This window comes from Diabrotica virgifera, chromosome 3 (assembly GCF_917563875.1).
Source record: "Diabrotica virgifera virgifera chromosome 3, PGI_DIABVI_V3a".
In the NCBI taxonomy this organism is placed as follows: domain Eukaryota; kingdom Metazoa; phylum Arthropoda; class Insecta; order Coleoptera; family Chrysomelidae; genus Diabrotica; species Diabrotica virgifera.
Genome location: NC_065445.1, coordinates 36,306,863 through 36,329,323, shown reverse-complemented (window position 1 = coordinate 36,329,323; position 22,461 = coordinate 36,306,863). Strand labels below are relative to the sequence as shown.

General features: G+C 36.3%; 1 long non-coding RNA gene across 1 annotated transcript; it reads right to left on the bottom strand.

Moving 5' to 3' along the window:
• Nucleotides 1-13,686: 13,686 nt before the first annotated feature.
• Nucleotides 13,687-22,109, bottom strand: LOC126881828 (uncharacterized). Its single transcript, XR_007697018.1, has 3 exons — nucleotides 21,800-22,109; nucleotides 18,375-18,403; nucleotides 13,687-14,268 (listed from the first exon to the last, which is right to left on the bottom strand). It is a non-coding gene; the product is annotated as an uncharacterized LOC126881828 (long non-coding RNA).
• Between the last annotated feature and the right edge of the window lie 352 nt (nucleotides 22,110-22,461).

Below are 22,461 nucleotides of genomic sequence, written 5' to 3'. Positions count from 1 at the left end.
ATTCATTTCGTATATTATATTGATCTGAAAAAGGCATACGACAGTGTACCTTCGGTAAAGTTATGGGAGGCAATGGAGGATACAAATATAAACATGTGAAAACGAAATGTGAAAAGTGAAAACTACCCCTAACTGTAAAAAATTATAAAACAACATTTCTAACTTTAATAATGTCTACATTTGGTTTTTATTAGGTACATAATGATTGTTGTATGCTTTAAGATATACTTAAAACCACCCTTGTTAGAGCTATATATAAAAAATTTACTTATCCTAAAAGAATCATTTCAGCTTGCATCGATTTACATAAAAATTTGGGATTAGGATCATATCACCCTGTACTTCATATTCTATATCATGCTTAAGGGCGTTGATTATTTTAGGGGTGTAACCTACCTCTTATTGACAAAAATTTTATAAAAACATTGTAAATTTTAATATGGGTAAACTTTGGTTTTGATGGGTTAAATAATGATTGTTTTATACTTTAGGATAAAATATCATATTTCAACCCTTAAAAACCACCCTTAATAACATCACAATTTTTATAAGTAGATAATTTAATAGATCTATACAGAAAAAAAGTAGAATTAAAGAATTACAAAAACATTTATTTACACAAAAATACGAATTTACAAATATGTACAAATACAAATAATTTTTTAGTCATCTTCCAGTATATCAACCGATTCTGTGGTATTATACATACATTGAAAATTATCCATGAGCGGACTATTCGATATTTCAAAAAAAAAATCGTTTTTTGAACATGGCTCCTTCATTTTTGACGATAAAAAGTTTTTTCAATAATAATTCTGTAGGATTTTTGACGAGTTCTAAGACCGTGAAAACTAAATTCTGTAAGATCCCTTAGTTTTTAATTGGGGTGAGTTTAAAAGACTCGAATAAGGGGGTGTTTGCTCGTAAATAGAGGCTTTAAATAGCTATAGTATCTTGTTAACTGTTCACTGCAATGAAAATCTATGCACAAGAGAATTTTACTTATTAAATAATAAGCGAAAATTTAGTAGTCCAAAATTTTTTTCGTATCTCCAGTATTTTCGGAGATATTTTGAAATAAAAGGTGACAAATAGGAAATTGCAAAAAATCAATTTTTCTTCAAGTCAAATTTTTATAAAATTAGGCCTTTTAAATAGGTCAAACTTCTTGGGTATATTGATAATACGAATATAAAGGGAATTACAGAAAGGTGAAGACCAATTTTTAATCAGTAGAGTAGTTAGGGGGTTGTTTTCACTGATGATTTTTTCATAGATAATAGCAGGTACAAACCTTTTTTTGATCACAAGTCGCTTAATTGTCATTCTAGGAGGTTCATATTACTATTTTTTGATAGGTCTAACAGTATACCTACTTAAAAATATTATTTAAGTTTAATTTAATTTGTGTTACTAAAAGATGCATTTTTGATATCTACAGTTTTTTTGATTAAATGCATATTTTTCGAGGTATTCTCAAAAAACCATCTAAAAAAGTCGATTTTTTCGTCGAAAGACTGTTACTTTCAAGCGCGATTAACTCGAAAAATACTAGTTTTACGAAGAAAATGTAAAAAACATTTTTTTTGGAATTCATTTTTACATCGATTTACATGGTTAAAATATAATAAAACATTCCCGTCCCCGAGATGGGGTGGCAACCACCCCAAGCTTTTAGCGTACAGCCGCATGATATAGAAAATGATCCTTGGACTATTCCCTACCTTCTGTGAAAATTTCAAGTAAATCCATGCTGGACGAAAAAATTGCGAGCCAAAATGCTTCATTTTCTCGACTATAGAAGGAGGAGAAACAATCAGTAAATGTAACGAATATAAATACCTGGGTATGAAAATCACGAATGATGGAACACTGGACGGAGCCATTAAAGAACGAAATACTCAGGGCAGGAACGCAATTAGGCTCCTAAACTCAGTAATCTGGGACAAGCAGATAAACAACCAAAACAAGAAAAAAATCTATAACGCCGCACAGTGGTCCAAAATCCCAAAAAGCTGGCCAAAAGTCAAAAAAAAAATTCAACGTTTCAAGAATATTATTATATTTTCTAAAAGAGAATTAAATTCCCTATTCAGTGTTGGCAACCCTAGAGCTATATCTCGTATATCTGAATTTCTAGCTCAGTTCAAAGTTGACCTTCTTACGGAACAGAAGCGCAGTTAAGAATAACGCATATTTTATACGCAGTCTTCTGCGTGTATCTTGAAAACGGAGTGCGCAAATTCAATTCTGCAAAATGGAGGATATTCGTGGATCCATCTTTAATAAAATGAGATAATATCAAAATATTTGTATATGTGTTATATTTAGTATATTTTAAGTTGAAATTAAGTATTAAGAGAGTATATATTTTGAAAAAATTAAATTTTCAGATAGGCAAATAGTTATATATTCCATCGAATTCCAAGATGTTACTACAATCATCTTTTAGCTTATATTTCTCTCTTTAAGATTAAAAGAAAATTAGCTGCCACTATCTGCCCCTTTGGTTTTGCGAGAATTTTTTGTACAAGCGCTCTGCGCTATGAGTTTCAATATGAATCGTTAACGACGCAGAATAAACAGATCATGCCGCAGCATTCAGGTAGTTGTAATGACTGTAAGTCTTTAGTTATTTCAGTATCATAGGGTAAAATCAGAGATAAAAGGGTCAGGTACAGTATTGTTGAAAAATAAAGTAAAAATTAGTTTTGACTTTCATATGATTAATAATCGAATTTAACGTTGGAATAAAAAATCTGCCATTGCATCCGCCATTTTGTTTTTTGAAATTTCGATTTCGGATTCGTAATCAGCAACCTCAAAAACCCCCGGATATCAAATTTCGACGGTATTACATATATTTAAATATATAAACCCGCCATATTACATCCGCCATTTTGTTTTTTGCAATTTGGACTTCGGATTCGTAATTAGCGACCTCAAAAACCCCTGGATACCTAATTTCATGCAAATCAAAAAAAGCTCTCATATTTTGGCCATCTTTTCGGGTTTTTGGACCACTGTGCGCCGTCGTGAAAAGCATTATAACATACAGCTGCGAAGTATGGCATATGAAGGAAAAATCAAAACAAATGTTAGATGTCACTGAAATGGATTTCTGGAGCAGAGCTGCAGGAATATCAAGAAGAGAACATGTCACCAATGAACGGATACGAGAAATAATGAAGGTCACAGATACACATACAATAAATGACGAAATCAACGAAATACAACTACGATGGTTTGGTCACGTACAAAGAATGCATGAAGACAGAATCACAAAACAAGTGCAAAACTAGAAACCGCAAGGTAGAAGAAGAAGAGGTAGACCGCGAAAAATTTGGCAGGCAGGAATAAACAAAGCCATGGATGAAAGAGGTCTGCAAGTAGATCAATGTGCGGACAGAGAGGAATGGAGAACGGGTATCGGAAGACGGAGAAGGTTATAAACCGATAATACAATAATAATGTAAAAGTACCAGGTTTTTAAATCTTAAAGTCTAGGGATGGTGCATGGCGGTTGTTGAACAAAAAACCGGGTTTCGGTTATACCGTTTTTTTTACTTACGGTTTAACCTGGCGGTTATAATCGGTCAAATAACCGGTTGTTCCAAAAACCGGTTTTCGTTTTTTTAATCAAAAGCAAATACTCAATAGGTTATAATGTTACATTTAGGTATATTGCACTTTAGTTTGCTCAATTTTCCTCCAGAAAAATTCCCCAACCAATTCAACCTATAAAAATTTTCCCAGGCGCTTTCAAATTACCCTAAAAATGGGCCAAAGTACCCCAATCTCTGATTCGTCGCTCGTTGTAGACGGCTTCGGCGTATATTGCGTTGTGAATAATTGGGATATTCTCAAAAATGATGATCCTACCGATCTACCGGAATGTCCCTTGGATCTATCAACTATCAAGTTTAGAAAAATATTCAAATGACTTATATTTTACTTAAAAATTAATTCGATAAACCAATTCATTATTTACTTCTCTATTGCCATCAAAACATTTCAGTAGGTAATATTTTTTAATACGTTTGTATAATACCTACCTTTTATTTCCTAATATTTAAAAATTACATATTGGAGATTCCTAATCGTATTTCGGTACATATTCACATTTCATACAAGAGTCTTAAGTCTCAAGTACTCAAATATAAACAATTTTTTAGATGATGGTTGGAATATCGATTTCAAGCAGATCACTTACTTTTTTATGTAAATATATTAACATCTGAAACTATATACCTATTCCCAAAATTGTTTCATAAAAGCTGATGTGACAATTTCGTCCAGTTCTCTATTAGTAAATAAAAGTTGAATTACGGTTGTTTGGGTTAATTACTTATTACTTCGCATATTATTTATAATACACATGATTGAGATCGAAGATAGATAGAAATTTCTTAATTTTTCTCTAAATAAATTTTTTTTCCATAGGTAACTTATTCGGTTTTGCGCCGGTTATTACTTTAAAAAGAAAAACCGGTTATAACCGGGAAAAAAAACCGGTAAAACCGATTGTTTCGAATTAAAAAAACCGGTTTTAGGTTATAACCGGTAGGTTTTTCCCATCCCTAAGTCGATTAATTTAGTTTGCAGCCAATACTAACAAAGTTATTCAAATTGTTTATAAGCCAAAAATGACTCTACTAAAATATTTTCGGAATGATAAAAATGACTTTATATTATTTTTTTAAAAACTTTGAAAACATAGGTATTCTTTTTTCATGCTGTTTCCACAAAATGGCTATATCATTATTATTTGATGAAGAAAGCATGCTTCATCATTGTAAAGAAAAGCTTTTTTTTATAAACAAATTGAATAAAATGTAAACTAATTGACGAATCGACTTGAATTTTTTTGTGTATTATCTGGACTGGACATAGACTATTTGACCCAGTATTTCATATAATATCAGTCTTAAGTTTATTTTTGCAAAAGTTATAGCAAATTTTTTATTTTCGAAATTTAAGTTTTATTTTGCAACTTCCGAAGCAACAAATAATCGTACCAAAATTCAAAAACTGACATTTTTGACCCTTATTTGTTAATAACTAAAATTATCGTCCGAACTGTAACGGACATTTTTGTATTTATAATGTAATAGGTCTATAGTACCTATCCAAAAAATCCATTTGCAACCTGGCCGGTCAAGTGTTCCGAACGTATATTTTTGCCTTATTTCCCTGGAGAACAATGTGTCTCCGGTTATCCATTTTTATTCACTTTTTTTTTTTCATCCCTATAATTTCGTTTGCAGTTTTTGCATAATGTCCTTGAAGTTCTTCCATATTTTTTCCACTGTTTCCTCATGTTGGGAAACTGCTGTTCGGTTTAATTTCAGTCTTTTTGTGAATTCGATTCTTGTGTTTTCTTGTTTAAGAGCTTCCACATTGTATCTTCTTCTTGTGTTTACTTTTCGGTTTTTGTCTTTGGCTAATTTCATCTTTATTTTGGCCCTTACTCGCATGTCTTTGATATGTTTAATTGCAGACCAAATATTTGACTTTTGTTTTCAACCAGTCGTATAAGATCAATCAGCTCTGATTGACTATTTGCAAGAAGGGATGTGTCATCTGCGAAACGTAGGTTGTCTATTTTATGATTATTTATTGAGATGCTTTTTTCCCATCCTTCAAGTGCTCCTCTCATAATATGCTCTTCATATATATTGAATAATCGTGGAGATACTATACATCCCTGTCTGATACCCTGTTCTGGATGAAATTCGTTTGAAAGTGTGTCAAGCACTTTAACTGATCCAATAGTGTGTTCGAATAGTTCAGTTATAAGCGAAATAAGGTGTTGGGGTACGCCTACTTCTTTTAGTATAATAAGTGTCTCCACTTGACCCTGTAGAACGCCTAACGATAGTCTATAAAGCATATGTACAGTGGAATATTGAATTCCCTAGATTTTTCGATTATCTGTCTTATATTCAACAGGTGTTCTCGAGTACATCTACCTTTGGTAAATCCAGTTTGTTCTTGTGGAATTTCTCTTTGAAGGAATGTTTTTAGTCTCTCATTGATTATATGTAGTATTATTTTACTGGCATGTGATATAAGAGAAATAGTTCTATAATTGTCGCATTTATGGAAGCTGCCTTTTTTATGAATTGTTGTTATTGTAGATTTTGTCCAGTCTTCAGGCCATTGTTTAGAATGCCATAATTGCCATATTTGGTTACAGAGTAGATGAAGTAATTTTACGCCAGTTTCTTCTGTGGCTTTGAGTATTTCTGCTGTTATCATATCTGGACCTGGTGCTTTATTATATTTGAGCTTAATGATCGCTAGTCTTACTTTATTTTCAAGTATATCAGGTTCTTCTTCTACCTCATCAAAGATTTGGTTAATAGGTTCTTGGGGTTAATCATGTTTATATAGGTCTCTGCAATTCGATCTCCATGTCTCTGCTATATTTTCTCTGATTGTTCTCAGTGTTCGAGTGTTGTCTTCTATGGCCCAAGTTCTGGCTTTGAATTATTTTGTTAAGTAGCGTATTTTTCTAAATAGATCTCTCGGCTGATTATTCTGATCATGTCTCTCAATTTCTTTGCATATACTTTGATAGTACAGTTTATTTCTGCCTTGCATCTTCGCTTTACTTTTTAATTGAGGTTTCTTAAACTAGGGTTTTCCCTTTCACTATGCATACCACTTTGACAAACATTTCTTCTATTCTCAATGATCTGAAAGGTTTCATCTGTTATCCAGTGTTTCCGTTTCACAGGAGTATTTATCTTTGGATGATCAGTTGGTGTTGTTACACAATGTTTAAAAGTCTCCCATATTTCTTGTGATGTTCCGTTACGAATAGAGAGCATTATTTTATGTACTTCCTGGAGAAGTTCGTCCTGCTTTTTTTAGTTCTACCTAATGATCTATCTGATTCTATCTATGATACAGGTGGTGACATTATAATTGATATATTATAGTATGAGAATAGAAAAATTATATTATTAAAAATATTGTAATAAAAAATTCTATCTATATATCTATAAGCGAGGTTCCTACAGCCTCTGCTACTTCTCGCATTTCGACCGCTATCTTTTTCTGTCCATCCATTCGTCTTCTTTGATGGCTTTATCTCTCATGATGTATTCTACATGTTCTTCCCAGGTAACTAAAGGCCTTTCCCTTCTTCTTCTTTGTTGTGGTATGCAATTTAAAGCTTTCTTTGGCCATTTATCTTCATTCATTCGTTTGACGTGACCATACCACACTAGTTGTCTCGTTTTAATTCTATCTACACTGAAATCTACAGTTTTTGTCCTCCTTCCTGATGCGATCTTTTATATACCACACGCTCTCCTTAGATAATATATTTCTACTACCTACTTCTATTCTCTTTTTATCTTTTTTTGCGATCTGCCAAACTTCTGCTCCATAAGTCAAAATAGGCTCTACCAAGGTACGATAGATTGTTGTTTTTTGTCTTATCTCTTTAGACCATAGTAGAGAGCTTAGAATGTTTACCGCTATTTTGCCCTGCTGTGTTCTGTTTTCGATGTCTCTTTTGCCTTCTTTAGATAATATAAATTCAAATTATTTATATTCTTTAAATGTATTTGTGGTTCTAATTCCTAAATCTGGATCTTCTAATAAAGAATTAATAATTAAATTCTAACACTTCTATAATATTGTAGCGTGATTAGTGTAATTACTTCTAATTACAATAAAACTAGCGGTTCGTAATTTATATACGACTTTATTTATATAAGTTACAGACGAATTTATCTTATACACTAAACTTATTCACAAAATATGCCCGTATTTATACCCAGTTGTTATTCTGGAACAATCGACTCCCATCTCGAGCTATCGGCTTGTTCCGCCTACGTGACGTACCTTCCAGAATTCTCCGGCGAGGCCTAGTACATCCGATTACGTCATTCTCGAGGTGTTTACTGTTATACGGGGATCGGCCAAGATTTCTCTTCCGCTACACTGCTCCCCTCTTAAGATCTGAGCGTCTCGATCAGCAACTCTAAATGAAGGCCCAGGATGGCGGAATCTACACGACTCTCCAGCTCTGCATACACCCTTCAAGAAGAAATAACAGTCTACTGTCTTTGAAGGGTACGACATCTTCGGGTTCATGCAACACACAGTGATTTGTACACCAGTTCCTCTGAAGACCACTTCAAGCATGCTTCTCACAATCTTCCAATCCAGATTTTCTACTGCATGGCCTATTTTTGGTAAAGCCAAATTTTTGATGTCATAATTACACACGATTTTCTTCAAATTAGTTAGAGCACGCCATATGTTCTCGTAGCTTGGCGTGTCCGTATAAGACTTTCTGATCACCATATACAGCAAAGATCGAGGACCATCTTCCAATCGCAGTACTCTTCCAATTTTAGGCTGCTGATTTCTTAACTCGTCCAGGCGGCCGAACTTTCTATTGAATACGGACGATATTCCTTTAGTCATCTCGAGGTCTTGGGCAACACAGTGGGCCAGAGAGACGTTTTCTGGAACACCAAACAGATCTTGCTGAACTTCTGTGGTCACGCCGAATCTAGCACTCTTTCTCGCTGCGTAATTTGACATAAATTGATTAAAACTTGGCTGTGCGACATCTTTCATCTCCTGTTGGAGGACTCGTGCTTCTTCTGTTTGATTTGAGCCAGCATATGGTGCAAGACGATTTATGTGAATAACTTTTGGTTTACCGTTTGGAAACTTCTTAATTCTATATATTACATCATTTATTTTCTTCTTAACTTCATACGGACCTTCCCATTGTCTTTGCAGTTTAGGACACAAGCCTCGACGACGTTGCGGATTATAAAGCCAGACAAGATCACCTACTTCGAAGCTTTCATTCTTGCATCGAGAATCATATTGATCTTTCATTCTGTCACTGGCTATCTGGATGTGTTGTCGGGCAAGTTCATGAATGTTGTTCATTCGTAATTTCAGGCGGTCAACGTAGTCTTCGCCTGCAACATGTTCCTCGGAAGGTCCGCAGCCAAACTCTAGGTCGCAGGGCAACCGAACTTCACGACCCAACATCAGGCAGGTTGGTGTTTGACCTGTAGTTTCATTTACGGCCGAGCGGTAGGCCATCAGGAATAAATGAATGTGTTGGTCCCAATCTCGCTGATGTTCAGATACAACTTTGGACAAGTGTTTACCCATCGTTCGGTTCATCCTCTCGACCATCCCATCTGATTGAGGATGCAGGGGTGTTGTTCTGGTCTTATTGGCACCAATCAATTTACAAACGTTTTGGAAAAGAGCTGACTCAAAGTTTCGCCCTTGGTGGGAGTGGATCTCCAAGGGAACACCAAATCGGCTAAAGAATTGTTTAACAAGTACCTCTGCAACGGTAGCAGCTTCTTGATTTGGTAATGCATAGGCCTCAGTCCATTTTGTAAAATAATCCATGGCTACCAGGATGTATTTATTTCCAGCATCGGTTTCTGGAAATGGACCTGCAATGTCGATAGCTACTCTTTCCATAGGACTTCCAACATTGTACTGTCTCATGGGTGCTCTCTTTTTACCAACCGGACCATTACCGGATGCACACGGTTCACATTTTCGGCACCATCTTCTTACATCATCTTTACAGTTCACCCAATAGAACCATTCTCGAACCTTTTGCAGAGTCTTCGTAATACCAAAGTGTCCACCTGATGTACCGTCATGCAACTGACGCAATACTTCTGACACTTTACTTTTAGGTACAATTAACTGAAGCTTAGATTCTGTACCATCATCGTTCTCAAAGGTTCTGTACAGAAGATCATCTTTTAGTACCAGGCAATTCCATTGGCTCCAGTAGGCCTTGACTTCTGGACTACATGCACTAATGTTCTGCCAACTAGGTCTCTCACCTTGCCGCATCCAATCCAATACTCTTTTTATACATGGATCATCTTCTTGGGCGTCTTGTAACTGTTGGGGCTGCCATTGCTCATTAATTACGGTGGTTCGTCTCACGGGGCAAAATCGTTCCTCTAATTTGGCACAGTGATTACAATTCGCACTGCATGGTCGTCTCGAAAGGGCATCAGCATTTGAGTGAATTCTTCCGGCCCTGTGTTCTATCTCGTAATCATATTCTTGTAATCGTTCTAACCATCTTGCCATCTGGCCCTCTGGATTACGGAATTGTATGAGCCATTTTAGAGCAGCGTGATCGGTGCGAAGAAGGAACTTTCTGCCATACAAGTATTTATGGAAATGTTCGCAAGCCTTCACTACACCCAGCAGTTCTCTTCGGGTAACGCAATAGTTTCTTTCCGGTTTCGACAGGACTTTGCTGAAATAAGCGATGACTTTTTCCTGTCCGTCCTGGATTTGGGAGAGAACAGCTCCTATAGCACTGTTGCTAGCATCGGTATCCAAAACAAATTTTCCTGCCTGTCCCGGGTAGCTTAATATCGGTGCACTGATCAGAGCCATTTGTAGTTGTTCGAAAGCTTTTTGGCACTCTTCACTCCATGTATATTCTTTGCCCTCCTCCGTCAACTTTGTTAGGGGCTTGGAGATATTGGCAAATCCTTTGACAAATCGTCGGTAATATGTACATAGGCCAAGGAAACTTCTAATTTCATGTTTTTCTTTTGGTACTGGCCAATCTTTAATTGCTTCAATCTTTTCAGGATCAGCTGTTACACCATTACTCGATACAATATGCCCCAAATACTTAACTTCTCGTCGAAACATGTGACATTTCTTCGGACTTAACTTCAAGTTCGCTGCCCTCAATCGTTGAAAGACTTCTATTAGATTCTTGGCATGTTCATCAAAGGACCTTCCAACCACAATTACATCATCCAAGTAAACCAGGCATGTTTTCCATGTTAGACCTCTTAAAACTGCCTCCATTAATCTTTCAAATGTGGCAGGGGCATTACATAAACCAAACGGCATAGCCGTAAACTGCCAAAGCCCTGATCCTATCGAAAATGCGGTTTTCTCCCGATCGGCTGGCTCCATGTCTACTTGCCAATATCCACTTTTTAAATCGAGTGTGGAAAACCAACGAGAACCGGAGAGAGTATCCAATGTATCGTCTATTCTGGGCAAAGGATAACTATCTTTTTTTGTTACCGCATTGAGCTGGCGGTAGTCGATACAAAAACGCGTTGAACCATCTTTCTTCGTTTCCAGAACTACTGGTGATGTCCATGGACTGTTCGATGGTTCAATTACCCCTTGTTTGTCTATATCCTTGATAATCTCTTCGGCTTCATCTCTTTTCGCAAATGGAAGTCGTCTAGGCCGTTGTCTGATTGGCTGAGCGTCTCCGGTATTTATTTTATGCGTTACTATGCTTGTTTTGCCCTTATCCTTCTTATCAATAGCAAAAACATCTTGATACTCTATCAGCATAGACCTTACTTTTTCCGTTCGTTCATAGTCAAGGTCTTGGCATCTTTCAATGATCATCTCGACAAGGTCTTTTGGATATTTTGACTTTGATGATAGTAGAGTGTGGGCCGGTTGGGCGTGGGAAAATTTTGACAGCGTGGGAAAATTTTTATCTGCCACGCCCCCACGCCACGCCCACCACAAAGCCAAGCCCACCACAAAGCCACGCCCACCACAAAGCCACGCCCACCACAAAGCCACGCCCGCCGGGCCAATGAGTAATTAGCCCCGCCCACCGACCAATGAGAAGGAAGCCTCGCCCACCCACAGCATCGCCCATAGACCAATGAGATCAAAGTCCAGCAACCAATGAGAACTTAGCCCCAATCACCGACCAATGATCAGGCACCGACCAATGGGAACACAGCCAGGCCCACCTACGTCACAAACCCTCGCCTTCCAAGATGGCCTCCTCTTTATTTCGTTTATCGCAAAATATACAGGGTGTAGTCAGAAAGCCAAATAAGACACTTATCCATGAAGCACCTATCTGCCATCTGCGCTGTTATTGGTTCGTTTATTACATGTAAGACATTAAACGAAAGAGGAGCAATCACAAAGACATTAGCAAAAGAGCATTAGAGCATGTCTCCGACCTGACTGATCATATATTGTTGGAAAGAGGAAGGCATGTTACCATATAAACAAAGATGTCAGCAATGACAAAAACGGCACTATATCATATCTTCGTGTCTATTGGTCCAATTCGTGTGAATATGGTCTCGTTGGGAAAAAGAGGGGATATTGAATATGTTAACATAAAAACAAAGATGTCAGCAATGCCAAAACGACACTAGATCTTCGTTGCTATTGATTTTAGCGTAACAGCCGTTGAAGGAAAGGAGAAACATGGCAACACTGCCAAAACTGTAATATATTTGTTGCTATTGGAGATATTTTGACCTGTCAACTTAATGGGGATTCCACGTCTATCACAGTTCTCTAATCATGCCACCTGTCGGCTGCAACATGTAACTATGCCCAAGCCATCTAGAAGAACGTATACCATTCTTACAGTATGACCATCAAACATCCTATCACAGTTCTTCATCTTATCATGCCACCTGTCGGCTGCAACACGTAACTAATTGACATTGCCAAAACGGCATTACAACATATCTTCTTTGCTAATGATCCGATTTTGACGTATGGGATATCAAATGAAAGCGGTGGCGACACAGATGGCAACTGTCAATTCTTCTTCTGTCAACGTTCAACATTAATTGCCAATTCTTCTTCTTCTTTTCCGTATAGTGCCTAACAGAACGTGACAGTGCCTAACAGAACGTGACGTGCATAACGTCACGTGAATCACGCGACGTAAATAACGTGACCTGATGGTTTCTAATGGCCTCTAATGGTCTCTGCTACACTCTATTCCCTAATGGTATAGACTATTTATCTTTAAACCATCCTAACAGTGTACCTCTTTAACGTGATATTTTACCGTGAATGACGTAACGTGAATGACGTGACGTGAATAAGACATTGCCAAAACGGCACTATATCGTATCTTCGTTTCAATCATACATTCCTACAATGAACATATACCATTCTTACAGTATGACCAACAAACATCCTCGATCTCCCTCCAAGCATACATTCCTACAATGAACATATACCATTCTTACGCTGTGACCAAACCAGCAAACATCTCATGTACAAGTCTTTTCAGAAAAATGTGTATTATTTTTATGTAATTTACTGAATAGTTGCATACAATATTTTATCTACGGCAAGTGGGTAGTATTAATTTTACAGTTTGATATTAAAGATCTGTGATAAGAATATATGAGGGCCATAGACGGTTCTTTAATAGCCATCAGGCAACAATTTCCCCTGATCATGTTTATAAAACATACGGAATGCACTGTATATACTAACCCAAGCTGACAACATACTTTGCAGATATGGATTACGATCAGCTTATAGGTTTATGTACAATTCCCTTCGTAAAGGTACATAGGCGTGCATCCGTGCGGGTTAAAAGTCGACCGTCCTTTTTATACTCCAAAAGGAGGACCATATTTAAAGGTATTATGTATCAGATATATTGAGAAAAAAATTATATACACTTAGAGTATACCTAGGTAGAAAAAAAACTTTTGTTAATGTATAAAGACATATCTAACAGTATTGTCGTAAAGAAAAAGCATGTCGTAAAGGTCGTCACGTTAAAGCTAACATAGCTCGTGCTGATTTTTTTTTCAAGGATAATCTGAAACAAAGGTTACTCGTGTTGATTTCCAAGGCACCCATGAGGTACAACACATACCTCGTTGGTGTTTTATCGTGGACACCATCCCCTAGAGGCCTACAACCACCAAATTTCCTCAGAGGAATCAAATGTGATTCAATATATATATATATTTGTGATAGCATAGAACAAGCGATTGTTGCCCCACCTTCTAGTAAGTAACGAGCAAAGCTGTAATGATGTTACAAAATCACAAAGTGGTTCATAGCCGAAAACTGTTTATTGTATTTTAAAATACCGGAAATGGTTCAGCAGGTATCTTTTTATTAACATTATTTATAGTACATTTTTATAACGAATATCTTTTAGTGACCTTAACTGAACATCTTTTTTAAACATACAGGAAATGGTTCAGCAGACATCTTTTTATGATCTGATTGCCATCTTTTATAATGAGCGGCTACACGAGCAACGGTTCTAGAGTTAACCAGAACGGCTCATTAATTTTGCCAGTGGGCTATATATCAGATATCTTTTAATGGTCTTAACTGAACATCTTTTAAAGATGTTTAATCATGTAGGACAAACGACAACTCACTACAACTTTTTAGTAACCCACTTTTCAGTGTGACAGACGATCGGTTGTATCGCAGAGGAAAAAGCATCCACTGTTGACAAAACAAAAAGTAATCTATTAATATATAACTTACTAATTAAAAATGTTGATTGTGAGTGTTAAACAGGTATAGTGTTAAAAAAATAAAAAAGCTGAGTCTGGGCTATAGTTTAAATTTTAAGTTTTTTATAACCATAAGGTACGGATGTAAAATCTTCAAAAAATTTTCTTTTTGCTGAGTTTGGTCTATATTTTTTTTCAAGGGTTTTTGTGATAACACAATGATCCTGTGTCCTTTGTATTTGTTTAGTCACCACAGAAACAGGGTCAGACTTCATAAGTACCATCTTCTTAATGGTATCGAAATTAACTAATTTAGATGCCTCATAATTTAGACAAATACCTTTAACCTTACAACAAATTTTTTCTTCACCGTTAGGCAAAGTGTATTTATATGCGTAATTTTTAGGCCCTCCAGAAACGAACTCTGAAATATACCCCCCACCCAACTCATCAGTTAAGTCACCTATACACTCACCTATTGGGAGATCAGGTAAGCCAGCCTTGGAAAGGTAAATAGACGAATCTGTGTCGTAATATTTTGCCCGAGACCCAATAATCTCCAGATAAGAGTACAATTTGAGACGAGCCAGAGCCGTAACGTATGATGCCAGAACAACATTAACTGCTGACGACATTGAGTACGCCTCCTTCACATACTCCCACGTAACAACCAGTGTGTCCTCATTTACAGGGATCACCGTATTAACCTGAATGGATGGATTAATCAACATAGCAAAAAATTCTCCAGGCTTGTTTATTATGGATGTTTTAGGGAGGTTCTCTCGCTGAGCGAACTTACCCCAGAAAGAATTGAGCATAAGCTTAGCCAACGACCTCAGACCAGGGTTCTCCGTTATGTCGGAAAACTCCAGCCTGACATCCTCCCTCTGAAGAAACTCCTCGATGTACCGGCTCTTTTCCTCATCCGATACACATCCTCGCGGCCACCCTGAAGCTTGTTGTTTCACTTTGATAAATTTGTTCATCATATCGGAAAAAAGACCTTTCTGAGATTTCGATAACTGTAAAGTATCATAGGACCATATCTCATAGGTCTCAAGTATTTTATAACCCTTTGATAAAGCTTTCACTACCTCCTCAATCACCCAAGTACCTGTTAGAGCCCGTTCATCATTCGAATGCTCACACTCTTCTTCCGCAAAGTCCTCTCCACACTTTCGGCATAAAACGAACATACATTTACTGTTCATCTTGGTAGGAAGAACAGGATGATAGAGGTTTGTAGGAGGAAGCACTTTACACTTTATTAATCCAGATAACTCAGTAATGTCTACAGCAGTGCATTCCTGTCCAATATATATTTTCTTTGGATGTCCGATTGGGAACTTTCCGTACTTGCATACCCACGGATAAAGCGAACAAACATCAACGTATTTAATTTTTTCACCATCTTTACACTTGTAATACTCTACAGTATTGCCTGTACGACCACCATATAAAGCATCTCTAGGATTCAAAGGTAAACTAGCCATAAGAGGATGCCCCTCGGTATATGCCTTTATCTCGGCCGTCAGCATTTTACGGAATTGACATTCCCACATTTCAACCACCTCATATCCTATTGATCTGAGATGCTTAACTTTAGCAATTGTTTTATCATGACGATTTTCCATACAATCTGAAGGATCGTCATGAAGGGGTGCAGTTCTATCTGTAGGGTAACAAGTAGGACAACCGTGATAATAACAACCTTGAAATTCAAAGACGGTCTTTTCGTAAAGACCGTCCACTCTACAATTTCCAATAAGAGCTTCAGGTCCCCTGGCGGCATGCTGAATTTTAATACAGCGTTGCTTCTCTTCCCACAATAACCACTGCAAAGCTATTTTCGACTGATTATCTTTGAATCGATAGCCACCTTTTGGAATAAGGCCTATTGTGTTTGGTTGTAAGAAATTACGCCTGAATACCTTGTTGCAAGTCGATGCAACAGTTGTTGCCTCGAAAAACGGACAGACATTTGAAGTATCCATCAACTGTTTTCTGAAAGTGAGACAAGCCTTAGTCAAAATCTCAACATCACTAATACAATATTCAACAATTTCCTTTTGAAAATCAAAAACGTATCCCTCATCTACTCTTTCAGCGTGCCACGCGATCAGCTTGTCACGTGCATCATCTTTTAAATTATCGGGATCGTAAAATTTAAGATCAGGCATAGGTCCAACATAAGATTGATTTTCCTCTCTGTTAAACAAATGTGGAAAATATCCCTTTTTCAACTCTGTCAACCCAAAAGCTTTAGGTAGAGCAGACAACGCCATTGGAAAGTAATTAAGACTATCGAGAAAACGAACGTTACCAACAGCCATTGACACTAGTTTCGTACCACGCATAATGAGATCAGGGGTTAAATCAGTCTTTGTTAAAATATAATTTAAAATAAATTGATGGTCGAAGCCTCCTCCATTGTGAGCTAACACGACAACATTCTTGAATTTTTTTCTAATTTGCAAAATATGATTCATAAAAAGACTTATTACGTCAAGACCCCTCAAAATCTTTTGGCGAAATCCACAAGATTGACAGAAAACTAATTTCATCTCAGGGAGACATTTGTAACAACGTTGATTAAATACACAGAGATTTGGTTCTTGAAGAAGCGAACCATCAGCCAATATCTTTTCCTGACTAGTTTCCAAATCATAAAATATAAATAGAAAATCGCTTGATGGAGGAAGACCAGAATCGGGCTGTATGTAACAAAGATGATCTGACGGACAATTTTTCTTACAAGTTTTACAGAAGACCTCACCACAGACATGACTTTTGGTGTAGATCTTGTAACAGGTCTTACACCTTTTGATTTTATCGCATACCGAACCAACATGAGCATTGAAACATGCCTTACCGTAGAAGTTTCGACCACATTGATCGCAGGGTATTTTCACGCAATCTTTGGAACAAGCTGGTGAACGACGACAAGCAAAACATGTACCACCACATCTGTGGTCGTTTTTGTTGTTAAACGGCTGGTGGCACTCCTCACAATAATATCGACAGCAAAAAGCAGCTGTCAAAGAAGTGATCACGTTAAAGTGTCCTTCATGATACAAAAGATTTAACGCTGGACCATTAGTGTTACCACAGAACATAACGTCACGACCCTTGCTACCATAACTATACACCACAATTTTGTAATCTGTGAGGTGTCCCTGAAACTGTTGTAGTTCGGGTATTCCGGCCCCTCCGACAGGAATTGTTACATTAGCGGCTTCAATCAGTTGATGGGCTCTTTGTCCTTGTATTTTTCCAATATCTTGACGTACCTTCTTCCATTCTTGGTCCTTATCTACGTGAGCTTTTGCAACCACAAGAGCACGAGGTAAACAAAGATTATCCTTGTTTTTAATAACAACAGTTCCTCGCCTTTTCAAACACTCCTCGTTAAAGGAGTTATAAGCTCTTCCTCTCGGACCACCTTTTCCCGCGGGCAGTTTTACCGTCGTAATACCCAAACAAAATGTCTCGGTATTGAGGCCGGTGCTATTACTCTGATATATGGAACTAATCTTATTCCATATATCATCAACGGTCACTTCAGAGGCAGGTTTGAACCTCATCCAACCCTGACCTCTGGCAAAGTCTTTCGAGCAAAAAGTGAAACCGACCTGATCGGTTGGTTCCAAACCTTCTGTTCCCTTAAGTACAATCCCCTCGACTTTTTTACCCATCCCACAGGTTCCTCACTCTGCGGCACATCCCTGATTTTAAATTCCAGAGTTCGTCCCTGGAGGCCAAATTTACGAATTTTCTTAAATGTATCTTTAGTGACTAAGAATTTGTTCATGTTTTCGTTATTAAAGGATGAGAAATACGAATTTTCTTAAATGTATCTTTAGTGACTAAGAATTTGTTCATGTTTTCGTTATTAAAAAAAAACTGACCAAATCAAACAACACTAAGTGATAACATAATAATAAATATTCAAAACTTAGAATTCAAAAAAATTAGAACCCAAACACTAAATATGTTTTAAAAATTTCAAAAAAAAAAAATTGTTTTCGACAAAATCAAAAAATATTCAAAGTTTGCCACTCAACAGAGCACACTTCTGAATGATATAAAACTCACCAGAGCACACGTCTGAACGCTAGGAATATCTGAAACAGAATGAAGAAAATGCCGTAATGTAAGGTATTAAATATACTTCTAGTCGGACGGAAAACTAAATGGTATTATGTTATGCTCAGAAGGCCCCTGCAAAGTGTAGATTTGTGCTTGTTTCTCATAAGAATCAATGTAAAAATGCTGCATTTAAGACATTTATTAAACTTGGTTAATTTTTCAAGGAAGTATCAGTACTACCAACATAAAAAGAAGCAGTACGGCCAACTTAGAACAAATATTACCAGAAAGTAAAAGATACTTTGTGATGATTAGATTGGAGCAGGCACATAAAATTATAAGTCGACTCATTCATAGTTAATTCTTCATCATTCTATCACAAGAAGGATTCATGGTTAGGAATTGAAAGTGGGTTTCATATAATTCTTCCTGGTCTAGTTACGAAAATATTTGAAAAATGGGCAACATAATTATGATAGATGTCAGCTACTTAGCGAAAGATGTGGAAAATGTATGAAGAGAACCGATATACATATATCGAGATATGATGAATAAACACGACATTGAAAACTGTTCAGTTAGATTTGCATAACATTTCGGCGAGAAAACTCCCGCCACTTTCATCACTAACACACTCGATAACACAATAAGTTTTCATTCTTCGAATAACCGTCAAAGCAGGCACAGCAGTTGCTCCAGTATGAAACAGTACATTCAGTTAAACTTGATTAAGACATGTATCGAGCAAGAATTTATCCGAGCCAGCTACGCAGGCGCGTGTTTACCGGCTAGTTTAATATTTCATGAAGTTGCCAGCCAGTATGGGATAAAGACAGAGGTGGTAGTAGGTACAAAGTTCTACTCAAATGGAATTACGCCCCATTTCTGGAATGAACATACGAACTAGTATACGACCCAACAGATGCAATTACAAAACATCATCTACCTCATCAAATAGAATTTACGATGAAAAAAGGAATGTTATGTGTAAAAGCGGCGAAGACATAAAAATGTAGAATATTTATTATGATTTTCAGAAAAGCAAATCGACGACTGCCTATTTTAAAGAGGCTCCTGCAGGTCTGCTGGAAATACGAAAAAATATTTTTATTACTGTAGCAAAGATACTTAGGAAAAAATAAATAAATTTTTGAAGTAATTGTTTTTTATATACAACTCAGTTATTGACAATGACCTACTTAGCTATAAAACAAATAATTAAAGAATTAGGTTATATTGTTACAAACAATATATCACTTGTTAATAGGAAGTACGTCATTGATGCTTGTAGCAAAAAGGTTGTTGAGCGCAAAGAAAGTGTGATAGCAGAGAAAGAGAGAGAGAGATAGAGAGAGTTAGGTGCTGACACGTTCTGTCACGTTCTGTTAGGTGCTGACACGTTCTGTCACGTTATTTTACGTCACGTTCTGTCACGTTCTGTCACGTTCTGTTGAGTACTGTCACGTGATTTACGTCATTCACGTAACGCTCTGTTAGTTACTGTCACGTTCTGTTAGTTACTGTGACGTTCTGTGTCACGTGATTACTGCATGAAGTAAACTATGATTCAGCGTTATGTCTGAGGTTATACAGCGATAATTTAACGGTTAGCGCCAAGTCAGATGCAAGTCAGATGCTAGTCAGATGCAAGTCAGATGTATGCCAGATGCATGTTAGCTATATGTCAGATGCGAGTCAGCGGATATAGATAAAGGTGTTAACTAGAGAAACGGCATTCAGATACAAGAAAATTAACGGTGAACATCGTGTCAAGCAGCTTGCTAAGTTATTAGAAAAAGTATAATTCACTCAAAATAATAATGCAACGTGAACAACAACTCAAAACAGTTTTAACACCTAGTACTGAACCTCTTGGAGAACTAAACAATTATCTGAAAACTTCACATCAGACAGAGAAGCATGAAGAGACCAGCGGACACCAAAACAATCGTTTGAGAAATATGCGCCAGAAGGATGAAGAAGAAGATGAACACCTTCAAAAATATTGGCATCATTCACCAGACCTTGATAGAGCTTATGGTCCACACTATGTTTGGAAAACTGATAAATGGCTAATGGGTGATATGGAAATCAAATTTGCTCCTAAGAATATACTGATTAACGATAGCAAGTACAAGGCTACTTGTGGGCTATATACTGTTATAATTTTATATGTATCCTCAAGACTTTACACCAAATGATAGCCTAAACTATAAAAAAAAAAAAAAAAAAATATTAGAAGTCACAGGTGTTCATAGAGATTCCCTAGGATATTTGAGGCATCAAGCATTCCCGGATAAATTTAATAAGATCATAAAACCTTTGTTTAAAAATAACTCAAACATGCGTCGAAGCCCCTGTGAAAATGTTCGGAAAACTGAGAAAAAACATCGTAAGAGTGATGAACGCTCTGACCGACAATTTAAACAGCGCACAAGCATAGATTACGAGACATCATCGTTTAACCATTATGTCGTTGGACCTCTGGATAAAAATGTTAAAATAAATCGACTAGGGCATTTAGTTTTTAATTAAAAACTGTAATAATGTACTAGCATAAAAAAAAAAAATTTAAATGAAATAATAAAATGACTCATATTGTCTCTTATTTACTAACCCGATGCATTACAAAGAGTGTCAATATATTTTTAAAAATAAAAATAAGTTGGGTCGTACATAAAATAGAAAATGCAACACGAATTGTCTCTTATTTACTAACCCGATGCATTACAAAGAGTGTCAATATATTTTTAAAAATAAAAATAAGTTGGGTCGTACATAAAATAGAAAATGCAACACGATTATTATCACACTGTTAAAAATAAATACCAGCTACGCTTGGTCGTATATAAAATATAAATGACAGCTACGCTTCATTGTATATTGTTGAAAAACAAAAGTACGGTAGAATGCGGCATAAAAAGATACTGAAATAAATCATAAAATTGTTCAGAAATATACGGACGGGTGTTGCATCATACATGCCTGAAAAAACATGAAATAAAACATATTTATAATTCAAATTAGAAAATAAGAACTAAACGGTAAAATACTATTATCCTAATGCAGATAACAAGAAAAATGTGCTAAAAGAAGACGGAGTACCGCGCTAAATGTATCATAAAAAAAAAAAAAAAGTTACTATTCTTGAAAACGAAAGTGTCCGGGAGTCGGCATACCGATTCTGAGCCACATGGCGATTCGGGTGCATGAAAGTGACCACATATCGGCATACCGATTCCGGGCCATATGCGGATTCTAGACCATGAAAGTATTAGAACTAAATAGTAAAATATGATTATCTTAATGTAAAAACCTACCTCATTTATTTATGTAACAAGGAAATATTAAAAGATGAAAAAGTACAGTAGAAATGAGTCATAAACAGCTATTATTATTTTAGGGATAAAACAAACAGCAAAATCTCTTACCTTAATTGAATATTTTCCACTGAACACTGCAACTATACTGTAGAAACTGTCAGATGTCGACTACGGTATATGCTCGTCTGTTTCAGTATTTATAGGCGAAATTCACACAGCATGAACGTGATCAAATGTTTGAATGTGTTTTGCAAAAACAAGACCTTATAGTTTTAAAAATATGTGATAACATTTACACAAATAACAACTGCGGTTACATGTTCTCATCCGACTACATCCGGACTTTTAGCATTGTGGCTTGTCATATCTTTGGAGGTTAATATTAACAAAAATAACGTCTGCACTCTTTTCTTATCAACCATACACACACCCGGCATGTTAACAAACAACTTAAAATATTTTTGTAAATATTTCAAATTATTCGATTTTTCATAATTTTGTACAAATATTTGTATCTTTGGAACGGATAATCAGAAATCAATGTATGACCCATCAAATTAAAGGATTTTGAATGACGAATTACGTTGTGATGTCTGTTTTAACACAATGTTCTGTATAAGGCCTTTTTTTTTTGTACCATATAAGTACATTTTGTGTCAATATAGTACATTGAGAATTTGTAGTTTTTTGTTGTTTTCAACCATAAATAATGACCGTAACACACTTGGTCAGTGATTTTCTTAATATACATGAAAAGACCTTTCTAATGA